The sequence below is a fragment of the Perognathus longimembris genome, chromosome 16, assembly GCF_023159225.1.
Source record: "Perognathus longimembris pacificus isolate PPM17 chromosome 16, ASM2315922v1, whole genome shotgun sequence".
Classification (NCBI taxonomy): Eukaryota; Metazoa; Chordata; class Mammalia; order Rodentia; family Heteromyidae; genus Perognathus; species Perognathus longimembris.
The window spans coordinates 35263364-35283073 of NC_063176.1; the positions used below are offsets into that span (position 1 = coordinate 35263364).

The 19710-nt window shown below is 39.5% G+C and overlaps 1 protein-coding gene across 9 annotated transcripts in view; it reads right to left on the bottom strand.

The window, feature by feature from the left end:
* Nucleotides 1-19710, bottom strand: part of Limch1 (LIM and calponin homology domains 1) — a 294059-nt gene that overhangs the window by 217638 nt on the left and 56711 nt on the right. The window lies entirely within an intron of this gene.

Here is a 19710-nt window from a genome sequence, read left to right on the forward strand (position 1 = left end):
ACTTTTTAATTAATTTCCCTAAATCATGAAGGTAAAAATGTCCAAATCCACTATTCTCATCTGGGTCTGTGACTTTCAGAAAACAAATAATATATGGTCATAAAACAAGATGATCAACTTTATAATAAGTAGAATAATGTCAATATAACTATGAAAGCAAGATAGAGTTAACTGACAATTCAAAATTTAAAATATTTCAGAAAACTTGGCTAAATGGAGAACTATATGTCCAACATGCCCAATAGATTTGGTGCATCATGCCTATGGAGAAAACATATATACACTTTCTTCTCCGCACATACTCAATGCATAAATTCTGAAGTGTGAGATGTTGATCGAGCCTTTTTCCAAGTGGAACCTACCCTTCGTGCCCTAAGCTCCAGTCACCTTAGTCTTCTGGCAGAGACTACTAGCTGTCATCTCCTTCCTACATAGTAACAGAACCTTGGCTTTGCCCTTTTAACCCTGTCCCCATATTGTGATGAAGCCCGAACCACATGGCGAGTCAAACATAATAGTATGGATGGCAGCCCAGTTAAGATCTCAGCTGGTCTCCAGCATCAATCACCAGACATGGGAACAAACAAACATCAAACGATGCCAGCCCAACCTTTGCCTTGACTCCACTGACAGAGACAAGACAATCCTGTAGAGTTTTGACCAGGTACAGATTTGGCAGAGAAATCAATTCTGTCATTATTTTTGGCCACTATGGTTTGGGGAAATTTGTTAAGCAGATGAGGTAATGAGAGCAAGTGGTTTCTTACACAATTAATTAAAGCATCTATTTCTGCCTTTGTTTCTCTGTCCAAGAAGTCCACCAAGGGCATACTGTTTTGTTATGACTCTAGATCAATCTGATAATAAAGCACTATTGTGTAATTAGTTGCTTATGATAGGTCATACTATTCACTATACTGCAGAAATTTGGGGGTGCTTCTGGGGGTAGGGGGGGGTCAGCAAGAAAACATCACCCAAACAAACAAGATCAAACATAACAAAATTGAGCAAGCTTGCATCAAAGAGAGGTACAGACTTGGGCAAACAATTGGATCATCCACTTTCTTTGTTAATAAAGTAGTACAAGGGGGGAGAATGATGGAAGGGGTAACACTGATCAAGATTCATTCTGCTCATAAATAAATGCATTGAGCTGAAACCCTTTAGTACAACTATTTAAAGGTAGTGAAAATTTTTAAATAAAAACGTTTGAGTCCTATACCAAAAGTTGACATAAGCCTAAAGCATAAGCCATGTGAGAAGTATAACCCAGCTTTGTTTTAAAAAAAATGTGACTATTAAGCCTCATGTTGCTCAAGTCAAATAAAAGATAATGACCAAATAAAATATATTGATATAGTTCTTCTATTAGTGTTGTAAGACCCCCAAGCAGACAGAAAATAAATAAAATGTATGACTAAGATGCAGGAGCTAAATAAAAATAGAAATAAAAGCATGTTAAAACACAAACTTGCTGGGCCCCAGTGGCTCCCACCTGTAATCCCAGCTGCTCAGGAGGCTGAGATCTGAGGATGGTGGTTCAAAGCCAGCCAGGGCAGAAAAGTCCCTGTGAGACTTTTATCTCCAATTAATCACTCAAAAACCAGAAGTGATGCTGTGGCTCAAAGTGGTAGAGCGCTAGCCTTGAACACAAAGAGGCTCAAGGAAGCGCCCAAGCTCTGAGTTCAAGCCCTACAACGGACAAAAACAAAAAATAAAACAAAAAACCATAAACTTACTAACTAGAAATGTAATTAAACTCATTGTTCTGGCATCAAGCTAGAAGGGTATATCTTGTCTGAAGCCAAAAAAAAAAAAAGAAAATGAAAAGCAAAAGTTAAAAAAAAAAGAAAGAAAAAGAATCCAAACTGGCTAAAGTAGCCAACAGGATTCAAGGATTCCTGACACTGGACATGAGTTGAGTAGTAATAGTTTAGCAGAGTGATTCCCCAAACCCAAAACATTAATTTAATAGGTATTCTAAGTCAAAGCAACTAACTGCAGAAGCTTTCATCAGCAGATTTGTAGTATGGCTGTTTTTCTTTTTAATCCATTTAGGCAGTGTATAACATAAATCCATAAATCTACAAGGATGACTAATGATGCCAACTGTCTGGAAAGAGCTGTGAGTTTAAGGCACATGGTGAGGAGTCAATTAAAGGAATAGTATGAGCTCATCTGTAGCTGGCCTGATACATGGCAGGACAAAAGCAATTGTTATCAATCCCCCTTCTCAGTGAGAAGCTACGCAAGCCATCTCTCTCCAGTCCACCCGATTCAGCCCCACACTTTCTGCCCTGGACTACTTCCAAGCTCATCACTCCTGGATCACCCCTCTCTTTTTAGGATTAAGGGGAACACACTCAGATGGAATCAACCAGAATTTGCTCACAGTATTGTTTGATACATTAAATAACAAATCATCCTTTTATCTAAAGCCATACTTTAAACACTATAATTGATAGCAGCCTCTTTTGCTTCATATTGCAAAACAGTCAGCTATTGTTTTCCTTCTAATCTGGGAAAACTTCATTCTAGAGAATAAACTTCATATAAATATTTATAACAGTCAAACCCACGGAGAAATACAATACATTTTATGGCTGTATTCATAGAATGCATGTCAATAATCCCAAATAATTAGTCACAGAGTAATGCTTTCATAAAATATGGACACACACAGTGAGAAAGAAAGAGAAAGGGGTGGGGTGCTTCACAACCTACAAGTGTATATATATACACATATATGTATATATACATATATATAGATATACATTCTCTGTCCTATCAAAGTATGTAATACAAACTCAGAAAAGCTCAGGTTTGTTTAGTGCCTGTACTAGGACTTGAACTCAAGGAGTGGACACTGTCCCTTCGCTTTCCACTCAAGGCTAGTGCTCTACCACTTGAGCCACAACTCCACACTTAACGTTTTGCTGGTTAATTGAAGATAAGAATCCCACAGATATTTTTGCCCTCTATGGCTGGACTCTAGAAGATATGTAGAAAAGGCACATCCTACATCATATCTACATACAACATGTACATAGACATTCATGTACACATGTGCCAACAAGAAGAATACAAAGGTTTACACAACACATTTGCTTTTCACTACTGTCAATGTACTCCAAAGTTCCAAAGTCCCTATAAGCCTTGTCTCAAAGCACAGGCTTCATTCCATTGCATTTTTGTACCATTAACCATAACTTATTAGTCTAATTCCTGTCCCTCGGGAGGGTGACAACCAGCAGTTTGAAAAATCATTGCTCTAGAGGTTAAGGAGGGGAGACACACAAGCATTGATCTCAATCTGTTCTTCTCCATTGTTCCACATTTCCACAATCTAGAATTAATCCACTCAACAAGAAGTTCCCTTCAGTTCAATACAATATATGGCCATTGACATATGTTCCATATTATGAAAAACAGATTTTATTTTTCAAAGCAGATGTGCACTTTCCAGCTCCATTGCTTTATTTTTTAAAAATGGGGATTTGGTTTTTCTTGAAGATTCCATGAATCCCAGCCATCTAGTTTGGATTGACATCACTGTATTAATAATAAAAACAGCACTGCACTGTCTGAAAATTTCCTTCATTATTTGCAGACACACACAAGAATGGTGATCCTGTTAAAGAAGCAGCTATCAAACATCTAACCCAGCTAACCTGAAGTCCTTATAGCCTTCTCTCAAACCATCGGCTTCTGCTGAAGTGCGATGAGTAAATCTAACTTTGGGATGTGTCTCTGATGTTTCCATCATGAGACATATCACACACACATACACCCCACTCCTTTTTCTCTAACAATAATTCTATCTCTGAAGCCATTTCCTACTTGTTTGGCTGTTGTGGTTGTTTGTTTTGTTTTCTGACAAGGGGCTTATTATGTAGATCAGGCTGGCCCAGAACTCTGACTCTTCCAGCCTCAACCTCCCTAGTGCTGGAAAGTTCTAGGCAGGAACTCCCAGGACTGGCAACCACTTCCGGCTTTAAAGAAATTTTGCACAATCAAAGAATACATTAGTGAGGTTATCTCCTGTCCTTATGTAAAGTGTTAGCAAATGAGTTTATGTATAGGCTCTTACTACTTTAATCATAAGCACATGGTTTCTTCTTTAGAGTCTTGCTAATCGCCCTAGGGCTGGTGCTCTTCCCCCACTTACTCAGCACGCCTCCATTGCTCACCATTCCAGAAGGGCTGCAACATGCGTAGCCCATATCATTAGTATGAAATAAAGCAACCAGCAGTTAGAACATACTTCATGGGTTAAGGACAAGCATAATATATGCAAGTCCCTAGGTTTGATCCCCAGCACTGAATAAGAAAAAAAGGAAAAATAACTCCCTTTTAGCCAAGCACCAATCATTCATGCCTGTAATCCTAACTGCTAAGATCTGAGGATGGCAGTACAAAGCAGCCTAGATAAGGTACAGCGCCAACCTTGAGCAAAAAAAGCTAAAATATAGCCCCCAGGCCCTGAGCACAAGCATCGGTACTGACACAGATAATAAAATAAAATAAATTAAAATTAAAACTCACTTTATTCCAAATATACCCATGCTATCATCTGAGTATTAATTTCTAAAAGTAATGGTTCTAAGCCAGCGGCTGGTGATTCACGTCTGTAATCATCACTACTCATGAGGCTGAGACCTGAGGATCACAGTTCAAAATCAGCTGGGAAACCAAGTCACTGAGACTTTTATCTCCAATTAACCACAAAAAGGCCAGTAGTAAAGCTATGGCTAAAGCAGTCGAGTACCAGTCTTGAGCAGAAAAGCTCAGAGACAGTGCCCAGGCCCTGAGTTCAAGGCCCAGGACAAGCACAAGCACATGCATGTGCGCTTGTTCTCACGTATACACGCACACACACTCACACAAACACACACACACACACACACACTGAGTAATGGTTCCATTAGTGAGGTATATTTGTCTCTTAAGATGACATTGTCTTTGCTATTGATTGATCTTGCCCATCCATTCTAACCAGGTAGAATGGATCCTTATTAGACATATAACACAATAGGAACAAGAATTCAAATTCTCTTGGGGCTGGGGATATGGCCTAGTGGCAAGAGTGCCTGCCTCGGATACACGAGGCCCTAGGTTCGATTCCCCAGCAACACATATACAGAAAACGGCCAGAAGCGGCGCTGTGGCTCAAGTGGCAGAGTGCTAGCCTTGAGCGGGAAGAAGCCAGGGACAGTGCTCAGGCCCTGAGTCCAAGGCCCAGGACTGGCCAAAAAAAAAAAAAAAAAAGAATTCAAATTCTCTCTACCTGCTGTGCTACTGCCATACCTGTCCTCACCATGCCACCCAAATTTCACAGTTGTCATCTGCTTCACACAAGCAATGCCTATGTTTCATTCTACCTTGTCCCGATTAAACATGTGGTTTGGAATTGTTCTTCTTGTCTTTAGTTTTGAAAACATCTGGCCAGCAGCCCTCAACCTCTGTGATAGGAAAGATCCACCTAGCATGATTACTCAACATACTAGAACTCCAGTCCTTTAAGGGAACTTCATTCTATTGTATTTGAAAGTTTAATTCTTTCCACATTCTCTAGGAATTTATTCACAGAGTGAAATAAAACCCACTTTAAGTTTCTATATATTTATCTCAGCCACAAAGAGCCACAGTCCTCCAAAGAGAGCATTTGTTTCACTGAACCATTTGGAGACAACATCCGGGAAGGGCAAGGCACTGCCAAGACCAACAGATAGCAAAGCAAGATAGGAAGGTCAGCAGCGCCTTCATCTCCACAGTGCACAGAAACGCTAATCTCAGGCCATCAGGGCAAAATTCATTTCCATTTTTAGGCTAAATAATTCCATTTGCAAGTATCATGGAAAGATACAGGTCAGTGAACACACAGACAGAAACTTCCACATACCTTTATGCTTTATTTGAATACCTAATCGGAGGGATTAATTGTTAACAACCCACTTTTACTGTTTTTCTTTAAAAATAAACTATGATCTTGCAATTTTTTATTGGCAAAAAAGTTTTTTTGAAGATGAAAATTCCGCAAGTACCTCCAATGCTTCCTGCTTTGTAATTATATTGCAAAGGCTCTAATTCTACCTAATTGAGGCTTGAGAACAAACAATGGCAGGCATCTATTGTTCACAGACAATCAGTGGACTGATCATCAATCCAATGGGCTTGACTAAAGGCTGAAGGACTTCATCATCTGTACCTACAAAAGCACACAGTGGTTATTGAGTACGGCCCTGGGTCGGAAGAAGTTGGCAGCACTGTCATCAAATAAACCACCTCCTTAACCTCAGTCTGGTGGCCTGGTGATACAGAGACAGTGGATTTCTTTCAATAGACTGTATTCCCAACCACTACTGAATGAGCGATTATCGTAAGAAATATTCAGATGTTGAGCAAGACTGAAAATCCCACTTTTATAAAGGCAAGTGCAGAGGGCACAGAGGCTCAATGACGCCTCTCCCGAGGGCTGAGGGGACTTCCTGTTGTACTTGGCAGGGTTTTCGAGTATATTGACGCTCAGGGTTTTGAAGGGAGGGGAGGGACAGGCTGCCATTTTATGTCACCAGGCCACGACGCCATTGTGCTGGCAAAGGAAAGTCACCATAAGCACAAACTACAAGCCTGCTTAACACCAACTAACTTCTTCCAGGTTCCATGACTTTCCCTCACAGTCAACGTCCTGTGTGAATATTGATTTCTTCTCACTTCTCAGTTAAACTACAATATTAGTTTGAAACTGTAATGGAACTCATATTATGTCCCTCACAATAGGAAAAAATACACACACACACACACACACACACACACACACAATTCTGAAAAGTCCAATGGCTATGGAGACATATCAAAAATAAATTATGTAAAGACAATCTTCCAGAACTGAAGCCAAATGACAATCAAATTTGAGGGAACACTGCAGATTCACAGAAACAGGAAGAGCTTCTGGATTTCTGAGCTGTCCCTGGAACACAATGAAACTCTCTTACGTCTTGCTGACAACAGATGTCCAGATAGAAGTGCCTGACCTGTCCAGGAATAGAGTTTAACCTGGCAGATGCCAAACTCTAAGTCCAGTTAGCTTGCATTTCCATGTGTCTATTTGTTTAGGGTCGATAACATCCTTCAAGACAAAGCAAACCACATAGACATTGCTGAGATGCTTGCTCTAATAGTTCTCCTACCCCAGGGCCCGGCAAATCCCCTTATATCTTTTGAACACTAGAGTCAGACTCCAAAACACCTGCTTCAAGAATGTCATCCAAATAGCTTCCTTAGCTAATTGAGAATATTCTATTTTATCTGGCAGGATGACTTTCCTTCACCAGGTGTATTTCTGATGTTTTCAAACAAGTTTAGCCATTGCTTACAAATACCATAAATTAACAGATCCTCATTTCTCCTACGAAATGATGCTTTTGGATCACATGTGAAAGTTTAAAAAAATACAGCTGTCCTGGTTTCCTGAAATCTGGAACATTTTTAAACATGAAAAAAGAATGCTTTCATTGGATAATGATCCATCTGCATCAGAGCAAAGTCCATACTACTATTAAGTGTGTTTATCCATCGATTCATCTGCATAGTCCTTGATTTGCTTTAAATACTATAATCAAATGTTATTTAATTCAACGTAGATTTAGGAAAAGCAATTTAGAAGTCTCACAGGTGGTCTGAATTCACTATGTTGGACTCTCCAGAGGAAAAGAAAAAAAAAGTATCAATTTTTTTCTCTTTACATCAGAGCATGAAACACAAAGCTTTTTATGAGGGAACTCACTAAAGTGAGACTTTTGCTTGCTGGCTTATATTTCCTTAAACAAATCTCTTAACTAGAAGCATGTGAAAAAATGACAAGACCCTTCCTTTGATAAAATTCTAGCATCAAACATTGGCAGGCAAAATGTAAGTCCCTTCCTGAATTGCTAAACAACAAAAGAAATCAGCAAACACATTTGCCTGTTTCCCTTCTACTTACATAGCAATTCTTTTCTTCAAATTAAAAATCTCCATTTTCCTTCAATTATTGTTTATCCTCTCTTAAATGACTGGCATATAATAATGTAATTACATGTAACAATAATGGAGAGAGGAGAAATGGAAGATGTGTCCAGATTCAGTGATTAAAATTCAGTCTGTAATTATTTCCATACTGCATCCCTCTAGCTGGTGTGCATTTAGGAGAACCTGTATTTGGATTTCTGAGTTATAGTCTCCTTGTTGTCAGCACACGCACCAAAATAAAGACAGAGAAAGTTTGGTTAGAAAATACAGGTGACTTTAACCACAATGCTATCCACGCAGAGTTCTAAACTATCTGAAAGCAGAGAGGTGCAGGGTTATACATGGTTTCCTCCCTCATTGATTCCTTCCAGAAACATTTATTAGACTTGTGTGTGTACAAGAGAATATGCTAAGCATGCATACTAAAGTGAATAAAAAGACACTGATGTAAGATGGCCAAATTTATACCTTTTGTGAATTATTCAGACCTATCAGTCTGCTTTTATTTTAAAAATTAATGTCTAAGACAAAGAATCATTTCTCTTGATATTGATATATATGTGTGTGTGTGTATACATATATGTATATATATATATATCCACATTGCCACTAACCCAAGAATTCTGAGTCAGAGACAAGCAGCAAAAGTGCTAAATGATTCTTCATTCCCTTATCAAATGTAACACACACGTGTACACACACACAAACAAAATATTTAAAACCTACAATACTAGTATATTATTAGACTAGCACATCATAGAAGAAAAGTAAATATCTAACATTAATTTTTGAAAGAACTTTCATTCTTTAGAAAGTCAAAATAAAACTCAAGGTGGGTGGGAGGGATGGCTAGGACATACAACTTTGCAACCTAAGCTCCTAAATGAAATCACTCATAAACCAGTACTCATCACTATTTAGAAATGCATTTTTAAATATCTATGCGAGATCTTGTTTCTAATTCATTTTCCAAATCTTATGCATATTTTAGATACTGAGGGTTGGGAGGAAGAAAAATTCCAAATATTTAATACAAACTGTACTCCTACTTCATTCTCCTTCATATTAAAAGCAAGGCATAATGTTATCTTTACCAAATCAAAAAATTAAATAAATGAGTAAGACAAATTTAAGCAAGAAAGAGAACTCAGATTTTTGTCTTTGTTTACAGAAACTCAAAACCAATCGAGTGAGAAAAAAATCAAACCAAAGAAATCAGAAAACCAGCAGTTTGATTCTTAAGATTTTACTACATAGATTTTTATGAGTTAAAGTTGTCTTTTTTTTACTTTTCATTAAAGTAGAATAAAGCTCCATTTTTCACTGATTCCCATAATCATTTAGGTGTGCATTTCCACATCTTCTAGTAAATTCATTTCAATTCAAGAGAATAGCTGATTAAGAATGCCTGGAGTCCATTGGTACCTTTAACTTGCCAAGGCCATGAGGCACTTGTTACAGGAATCAAAGTCCTTCTTACCGATACATGCAGATCTTCCCACCATGAGACACTGGTAACATCTAGTTCTATGGAAAAGAATCTGAACAATGAAAGTCAAGACTTAAGACTAAACCTACCATTCTGCCACAGGCAAGTTCAGCATCCCTACAAAAACTCAAGAGCACTTCATTCATTTCTTCTATATCTACTCCACACATGAAGAAGTCTGCCATGTTGCCAATGGTAAACAATCTTCAATTTTGCTTTATTTTGTAAGCTTAAAATTCTAGAACACTATACATCTTCAGACAGAGAAATTCAAGTGGCAACATATTGTACCATTTTACCAATTCTACCTCACGTAACAAATTGTTCTGCTAACCACAGGCAGTTTTCACACTTCTGCCTCACAGGTTTTATTCCTGATGAAAATATCAAAGTGAAAAATATTGCAAGGAAAAATATGTGATTTTTTCCCCCCTTAGAAACATTGTTCTAATTAGATGCTAGGTTTTTATAATACAAAAACACTATAAATGCTTTATTAAATAAGCTATAACTAAGAATAAAACAATATTTTCGTAGAATTGTCCATTATTTTTGTGTTTGGTTGTATATGTGTTCCTCCCTTCTCCCTGCTCAATTCCTGTGTTAGAAACTTACTCCTCAATTCAGTATGCTAATGGTATTTGGAGATGGAACCTGTGGGAAGTAATTAGAAATAGAAGTGGTCATCAAGGTGGGCACCAGTGATGTGATTAGTGACTTTATAAAAAGAGGCAGAGAGGACCCACCTAGAATGCTTACTGTCTCACCATATGATGCCTTCTGCCATATTATTTATACAGCCTGAAGCCCTCAAAAAGATGCTAAACAAATGCCACCATCATGTTCTTGATTTTCCAACTTCCAGAACTGTAAGCCCAAGAAACTACTCTTTCTAATTATCCAGTCTAAAATATTTTGTCATAGATTAAGAGGATTCTAGAGGGCAAAATAATAAAAACTAATACTAAAGTCCATTTTATGAGTTGTTGTTTTTTTCAAATATATATCTCCTTCCTTTCCTCTAGCAGTCAACAACAAAGCAGAGGAGTCCCGCCCTCAGCAGGACTTCAACTGCCTGCTCCTACAGGACAGTCTTCAATAAGTTCGCAGAACTGCCATGTCAATTAATGAGGATGTTTGGAGGAACTTCTGCCAGGATGAGGGTTCTGGTACCTTCCTCCTTTTGAACTCCTCTCCCATGTCAATTGTGTTGTAGACATTAGAAATGCCTACAGTGTTTCTCCTGCAATGTGGGCCTATCTGACTTGAGACCCAACCAGAGTGCACTGAAACAAAGCACAACCTGCTGGGACTCAGGTTTGTCTTGGAGAGAATTAAAAAACAAACAAACAACAACAAAAACCAAGCTACATGCCAGCTGGAGAGGGGAATGGGGAGATTCTTCCATATATTTGGCTCCTAGCCTTTCAACTTCACTCCCAGTGTGACACATGCTTCCCCAGCCCCTCTCACCAAAGCAGAACTAGGGAAAACAACTACAACAAATGACTCCTTCAGCCATCAAAGCCTGTGCTCTGCAATAAGCAGTACAAACATGGAAGTCAGGCAGAGTCAGGTCTGAGTCCTCATGTTACCAATCACCTGTGTGACCTGCACAAGTTCACCCTGCTGAGCCTCCATCCACTCATTGGAGCAAAGGAGGAAGAAGACGGCTGGATCTCTGTTAGTGAGCAGCTACAGCCCCACATGAAGAACTGGGCAGTCACAATATTTGTGCAACACAAGGGTCAACGACACACTTGAATGTGTTTTGGATGCAGTCTATTCCCCAACTCTGGGAATGAAACCATAGCTATGCTGAGTAACAGCTATCCTGTCATAAAACAGAGTGGCCCTGCAGCCTTCCTATGCCCCAGGTAGAAAGTATTTTGGCAACAGAGTCAGCTCACACTGGACTGGACTGAACACGGATATGGTCATCCTGGCTTCACTTAGGGCCCAGACTTAACCCACGTGTGACAATTCATTTTGGGTCATTGTGAAAACAAAATCTTCCCAACAATAGCTGAAGATCCAAAATGACTTTTCCCAGGCTGCTTTAATGACTTACAGTCAGACACATGGGCAATGTCTGGGAATAAGAGGCAAACATTTGAGTTTCTGTGAAAAACAGAAGAAAACACACCGATAACTTCAATGAACATTTCAATCACACTCTAAATGAAAAGCAAAAAGTTTCTTGCCTGGATTGTAAAGTCTACCTACAACACCCTGAGTACAGGATCTGGCAAAAGCAGAGAGCAAATACCAGCTGTCTTTTCATGCTTCCTATGCTATTTATACCAATAAAAAAAAATTATGCTTTCATTCTTTCCGCCTTCATTTAATTCCATGACAGAGTTTCCTCTCTATTTCTTATTATAAATGCCAGCTGGGTATGAGCCTGATGAGATGTCAGGGACACTATTCACGATGGTTAGGACTTTTTTTTTCCACCCTCAATCTGTGAGACAATCAGCAATGGTCCTCCAGGGACTGAAGGCCCCATAGCACCAGTGCTAAGTTCCCCATCCGTCAGCAAGTTCCAACCCTGCTCCTTGCATACTTCTGGCTCCTGTTTCACCAGTGGAGGGAGAGGTCACGTGGGTCACACAGAGCCTTACAAGGTTTCTAGGCAGAAGAATAGTTGTTCTGTGCTCCTTCCTTACAAAAGGCAGTACCAGAGCACCACTGTCTAGACATGCAAAGATATTTTTCATGAGCACAAATAGGTTGGGTTGGTTTGGGTTTTTTTTTTCCAAGCAAGAGAGATTTACTTTTATTTTAAAGTATGCACACAGTGACAGTCGCCCTTCTGGAAATACTTCTGATGAGACTTTTGTGTGCAGGTCACATTCAGAAATAACAGAATATCACCAAAGAGATGGAAGTGTCGTGATTGTGTGTGACATATTTCCTGGGAGGCTCCAGATGGCTTCATTTGTAGATTAGAGGATTCACTTTTCAAATAGAAAAGACTAGCTAGGAATCATGTGTTTTCGTGTTCATTTCCTACTTTAAGACAATGGACTCTAATATAATGGATTTTTTTCCTCACACTTCCAATAGAAATACAAAGATTAACCAAATCTTGGTTTTCCATTCCCAGAAAGGACCAAACACATGATTGAACTTCCATGGATAGAATGAAAGCTGATTCAGAGAAACTTAGAAGTGGTAGAGTTTCATTTCCAGCTCTGGCAGGGTCTCTGTGTGGATTGCTTTGGTGCAATTATTTTAATTATTTTGCATGCTGCCTCTACAATCCTGATAGTAAAAATGGAAAAGCTGTTTTGTTGGAAGTTGTGCTACAAATAGCACAGTGGCAATGTTAGGAGAAAAAAAAATCTCAGAATTAACTGGCTCCCAAAACTTAGTCTGAATCCAAGCTGTTCCCGACATATGGACATTATTCTGAGTGACCCAGACTTATGAGCAGGCCCTGAGCCTTCCGTCCCAGTCATCCAGTGGGGACTACTTCCCTGCCCTGTCAGAAAAGCTCAAGGGGCAGCGCACAGGAGGGGCCTCTCAGACAAATGCTTAGGAATGCCATCTCTATACAGATGAGACTTGAGACAGAAAACAACCCTGGCATCTAGACATGAGTGAAGAGATCAAAGGCTCAAGCCATCACCACCACCTCCAAAGACAGGACAAGCAGTCATGGCCTCCTCATTTACAACCTAGATGTCTTTTTTAAAATAGAAACACAAAGTTTAAAGAGATTTTCTCATAGCCCTATAAACTTTATTAGAACTCAACTCTATCAAAAGCTATACATGAAGTAAAAATGAGTCTTACCTTATGAACTGTGCAGCAAACAGGCCATAGCTGGCTATTTCTTAGGGAGCCAATTTAAAATCTCAAAATAAGGATGAGCAAGATAAGGGGCACTGGTTTATATATTTGTTCTAGGAAACATCCTGTCAATAAGTTGCTATGATACAGGACTTTGAAAATCAGATTTTTGAGATCTTAAAAGCTTATAGACTCCAATTTTATTAGACTCCCCTCTTGTATGATGTCCCCAGAGAGGTTCTGTATAGCTCTAATCTGGGCTCAATCATTAACCACTCAATCCAACAAAGTTATTGAACTTCACTCTCTACCCCTCAATGTTCTTATTCATCAAAAAGAGAGAGATCATATCTTACTAGGCAAATGAAGGGAGCAAATTCCAACTTTATTTCTGCACTTAGATGAGCAAAGAAATTATAGCTGCAAAGATTTTGAAGTGATTTTGGCTTAGAGCATTGCAAGGCGAGCATATTAATTTCCTACTGCTGCTATACCAAGTTACCACATTAATTTTAGTGGCTTAAAACAATAGATTTATTCTGTTACAGTTCTGGAGAATGGAGTCCAGTATGCAGCTCCTGGTGCTCTTACATTCCTTTTGGATGCAATGGGGAGCCCTCTCCCACTTACCCACATAGTACAGGGCACTTGCTTTCCTGACTTTGTCATTCCTTCACCCATCTTCAAAGGGCATCACTCCAGCCACTGGTCCCATCGTCATGCCTCCTGTATGATGATGACCCATCTCCCTTTGTTAAAGACCCTTGTGATTTTATTAGACATACTCAGACCATCCATCATAATCTCCCTATCTTAAAATCCTTCACCTAAGCCACTTTGCCAAGTCTCTTGCTGTGTAAAATAACATAGAGGTTCTGAGCATGAGGTTGTGAACATATTTAAGGGAGTTGCTGTGTAGACTATCAGATGGAAGAAGACATAGTTGTAGGCAAATCTGATAAGTATTTCATCCAGTACAATAAATTAAGTGATTTGTGTGGGCTCTGTCTTTTTTTTCTTTTTTTTTTTTTTTTTTTTTTTTTTTGGCCAGTCCTGGGCCTTGGACTCAGGGCCTGAGCACTGTCCCTGGCTTCCTTTTTGCTCAAGGCTAGCACTCTGCCACTTGAGCCACAGCGCCGCTTCTGGCCGTTTTCTGTATATGTGGTGCTGGGGAATCAAACCTAGGGCCTCGTGTATCCGAGGCAGGCACTCTTGCCACTAGGCTATATCCCCAGCCCCGGCTCTGTCTTTTTAGCCTTCATACTCAGCAGCTCAGGCTTCTGTTCATCTCTCTCACTCATCTTGAAGACAGTGGTCAGGCATGTGGTGAGAGGAGGGTATGTCGCCATGACTATGATAATAGAGGAAGCAGAGCACACAAATCAGATGGTGCCCTCTGCTCCTGGCTGCCCTTTGCTGCAAAGTGGCTACTCTGAGTAAATCCTCAGCCCGGTGACCATGGAGGGGAGATGGGCCAGATCTCCAGCCCTGTCTACCCACTCATGGGCATCTGATGCTGCTATCCACTAATGGTGGTAAAGGCCTTGGGGTACCACAGTCCTCTCTAGATATCATCCTTTATCTAGTTCCTGACCAAAGCCTCATAATTCAGCTAGCTTCTGGGCCCTCCAGTGTAGTAGCTCAAGAACATCTGGCTTTTCAGCTATCACACAGTTGCTGAGGGAGCACTATGAACATACTGGGATTTCCCTGCAGCTGACCCCATCCTTTGTCCTCTTACACAGCTAGGCACCCATCCAAACTAGCATGAAATCACACTAAACAGTGAAATGGTAAGTGAGGCATCATTTGCCCTGTGCTTTTGACATTTCCTATCAGTCTCTTCCTAAAGTACCTAACTAATTTTGGCCATCAGGTCCTTCCCTCCCTTTAGGCACAGGACATTCTACCCAACCAGAAGCAGAGTCCATTTATTTATCCTTGAATCTAGACTGTGACTTCCTTTGATCTACACAACATGGTGGATGTAAATGCTGGAGCTCTTGAGGCAACAAAGAGGACTGGCAGCTCTTGTCTCTCTAGGAAGCTCAATTGCAATCACCATGGCCAGAGAGCCCAAACTAGCCAGGTAGTGAGGTTATGTGGAGAAACCCTAAAGTGCCAGACATAGGAGTTCTTGTACCTTCCATTCCAGTCCACCAAATGAATACAACAATCATGGAACAGAACTTCCAGGAAAAGAAAGCAACTCTTGGGATCTTAAAAACCAATAACTTGTAGGTATTTTTAAGCCATTAAGTTGAGAGTGGTTTCTTGTGTATCAATAGGTAACTAAAGGGATCAGCAAAACAAAACCAAAGGTAAAGAATATGGCTATACACACTCTGGCAAGTGGTATGGAGATTCCTCAGAAGGTTAAACATAGAACTCCCCTATGACCCAGCAGCCCCACTTTTGGGTATCTATCCGAAAGACCACAAACAAAATCACAGTAAAGCCACAAGCACAACAATGTTCATCGCAGCACAATTTGTCATAGCTAGAATCTGGAACCAACCCAGATGCCCTCAATGGATCAGGAAAATGTGGGACATATACACAATGGAATTTTATGCCTCTATCAGAAAGAATGACATTGCCCTATTTGTAAGGAAATGGAAGGACTTGGAAAAAGTTACACTAAGTGAAGTGAGCCAGACCCAAAGAAACATGGACTCTATGGTCTCCCTTATAGGGAATAATTAGCACAGGTTTAGGCAAGTCACAACAGAGGATCACAGGAGCCCAATAGCTATACCCTTATGAACACATAAGATGATGCTAAGTGAAATGAACTCGATGTTATGGAAATGATTGTTATATCACAGTTGTAACTACTTTCAACATGCCATGTGTAACTGTAGCTTCTATTATTGATGATCTTCTTGTATCACCTTCCTGTGGTTGTACCTACACTATCTCTGTATCTTATCTGAGTATAATGTAAACCGTGTATACTGGTATTCGAACTAGGAAATTGAAAGGGAATATCAAAATCGAGAGACACAGGGTAAAAAAAGACAAACAACTATAAAAGCAATACTTGCAAAACTTTTTGGTGTAAATAAACTGAACAACTCATGGGGGGAAAGGGAAAGGGAGAGGGGGGAGGAGGAATGAGAGAGGACGTAACAAACAGTACAAGAAATGTATCCAATGCCTAATGTATGAAACTGTAACCTCTCTGTAATTCAGTTTGATAATAAAAACTTAAAATTAAAAAAAAGAATATGGCTATACAAAATAGAACCCAAAATGTGATCATGGTGGTACTGCATTTACAAAGTGATCCAAATGCACTAAGATGCCATTTCACTAGAATGCCCATTCCTTTGCAAGGATTTTGCTGGGCTTTGTTTTGTAGCTAAATGCATTCACTCATCTAATTCATCTGTAGCCAAAGAACTACTTATGCTGCTTTTTCTTTCTTCCCCAATTAGCATGCAGAGATTTCCCTCAAGGTTAAGAGAATGTGATATGCAAAGTCACTGGACCACTGTCCTGAATAACAAACCAAAGTCTTTTGACATCAGTGAGAAAATTCCTCAAGAATGCAAAGAACATAATGCCAATTGTGAAGTGAGAAATTCCAGAGCATTAACCCTTTGAGGGATGTTGTCTTGCTCTGATTTATTGGGGGTTGACCAAAAGAACCATGAAACAAGATTAGAACATTCCAGCCCAATGTGTATCAAACCCTACTTTATATATATATATATGTATATATATATATATACATATATATATATATATAATATTAATCAGAACTTGATTCTCCCATGTCCTGGGTTTTAAGAAAGGAAGCATTAATATCACTTAAAGATTATGTCTAGCTGAGTAAGCTTATTACTCAATATGGAGAGAGACATGATGGGTAAATGTAGACATAATATGTGAAAATGGAACTAGGAAAGCTGGGGGAGGATGGGTGGCAGTTGGGAGAGAAGGAGAATGATGAAAAGAGGTGTTGGCATGATTAAGATGCATTGTAGTCACAAAATGACATGTTGAGTTGAGACTCTTACAACCACTAAAAAATAATTCTTAATTAATTTAAAATTTTTAATTGAAAACAAAATCGAAAAACCCACCCTATAGCTTTCACCTAGACTTGATGTTCCCTTTCGGAAATATTTGCAAATGGGAAACTAACATCAAAGTCATTCCCAAATAATATTCCAAACCAGATCAGGAGATGCCTGGACCTACTTAGCAAGCCAATTTATTTAAAAAGTTGTTAGAGGTAAGAAAAGGGACACATTTATGCAAACAAGGGAGTATGGGCTATTTGCTTTCCTAGTTTCTGCATTTACATTATTGCTTCTCTTTATTAAATTCCATGAAGAACCACATATACATAAAATCTGAAGTTATAAATGGAGAGTCACACAAAGGCCAAGCTTCCAGGCCCCTAAACACCCATCTGTAATCAAGAGCAGCAATATACTTGTGTTTTAAAGTCACCCCGACAAGTTTAGACTATAAAAAGCCACCAATGCACCCTGTTATTTTTAGTTGCCACCACTAATCCACTCAGGCACAGTATTCAACCAGCACTGAGCAGTCAGAAATACAACCTCGGGATTTTACAGTCCACCTTGCCTACCCAAGTGAGGAAGAAGAAATCAAGCTATTTTGACATCAAAGTGTCCTGGATGCAAACTTTGGAACGAGTACTTCCTAAGTATGTTGCCTGGCATGTAACAGTTAACTTTCTAGCCTAAATTGCTGCATCTTGTATATACAAGTAATAATTATAGCTAATAAAAATATAACATAAAAACCTAATTGTAGTCACCTTATAGGTTGAAGGAAGGTGAACTGATTTCATATGAAATGTAAAATCTTCAGTTAGGAACTAGGCATGTATTAGTTGCTTTGGTTTGGATATTAAATGTCTCCCTTCAGGTTTGATTCCCAAGGAGGTACTTTTTGGGGGTGGTAAATCTTATGGGAAGTCATTAAGACTATGCCCCTTGGGACTGGGAATATGGCCTAGTGGCAAGAGTGCTTGCCTTGTATACATGAAGCCCTGGGTTCGATTCCCCAGCACCACATATATAGAAAACGGCCAGAAGAGGCACTGTAGCTCAAGTGGCACAGTGCTAGCCTTGTGGCTCAAGTGGCAGAGTGCTAGCCTTGAGCAAAAAGAAACCAGGGACAGTGCTCAGGCCCTGAGTCCAAGCAAAAACAAAAAACAAAGACTATGCCCCTGAAGAAGAGAGAGGTGGCAGGGGAGGGGTGCTTCTTTCTCTTCTGCTCCTTGGTTGGTGATGTACATGAGTTCCTCTGCCACCCATGCTACCATGATGTATCCTTCACCTCACACCCAAAGCAACATGGCCAGCTGCTCACAGACTGGCATCTCCAACACTGTGAGCCAAACTCAATCCTTTCTCTCCAATAAGTTCATTATCTTTTATAACAATAATAAGAAGTTTACTAACATACTTGTTCAATTAGTGTTAGTTGTTACTATTAGAATTACTAAGAGGTTTTTTTATTGTTGTTGTTTGTTTTCTTCTGGTAGTATTGACATTAATTTCCTTACTCCTTAACCATTACCCTTCAGGTGACTATTTAAATCTCTAAAGTAACATGGGAAAAGGTATATGACTTATTCTTGACACATGACTGGCCATACAAGGAATCAATAATATGGCACATGAAGAGAAACATGACTACAGGAGAAAACAGACGCATGGCATAATTCAATCAGATATTTGCTAAGTCATCTGTGATTATGGCTCCAAGAGAATTTAGAATGACTTCTTGGGTGTTGGCAAGTGACTATAAAACCAATTCAGCTTTCCCCTCCTTGACTTATTCCCATGAGACAAAATGTGACGAAGTCTTCTAAAAACCAGTAAGCACTATGCCAACAGGGAATATTGATTGGATACTTATTACAGGACAGACACAGTGGCATTTGATATGCGTCATATACTTAACTTTCACAACAAGCTTTGAAATAGTTCTTACGTTCTTCATTTGACTGAGAATGAGAGTAAGACTTGAGACTGAGCAACCTGTCCCAGGTCCTACAGGTAGTAAAGGGCTGGCTAACATTCCATCACATCCATAGATCCCTGAATGTCTGCTTCCCACCAAGCAGAGAAAGGTGATAAGTTACAAAGCTTTGAGCCTTTATTCTGAATTTTGAAAGGAAGAACAGGAAATGGATTGCATAATCACTTTTCATTCCACATCTAGACTCTAGGAAACAACCCATAACCTACCAGGAAGCAAACAAGAAGCATGGGGCATGACTCCTGCACAGAAACTGCTTTAGGGGAGGGTGTAGAAATATTCTGAGCATTGGGCTGTGTTCTAGAAGGTCAGCTCCTACCTTACATAGATGTCTGATATTTAAATGACAAACTTGCTTGGGTATTAGGTAGAATTGCTACATC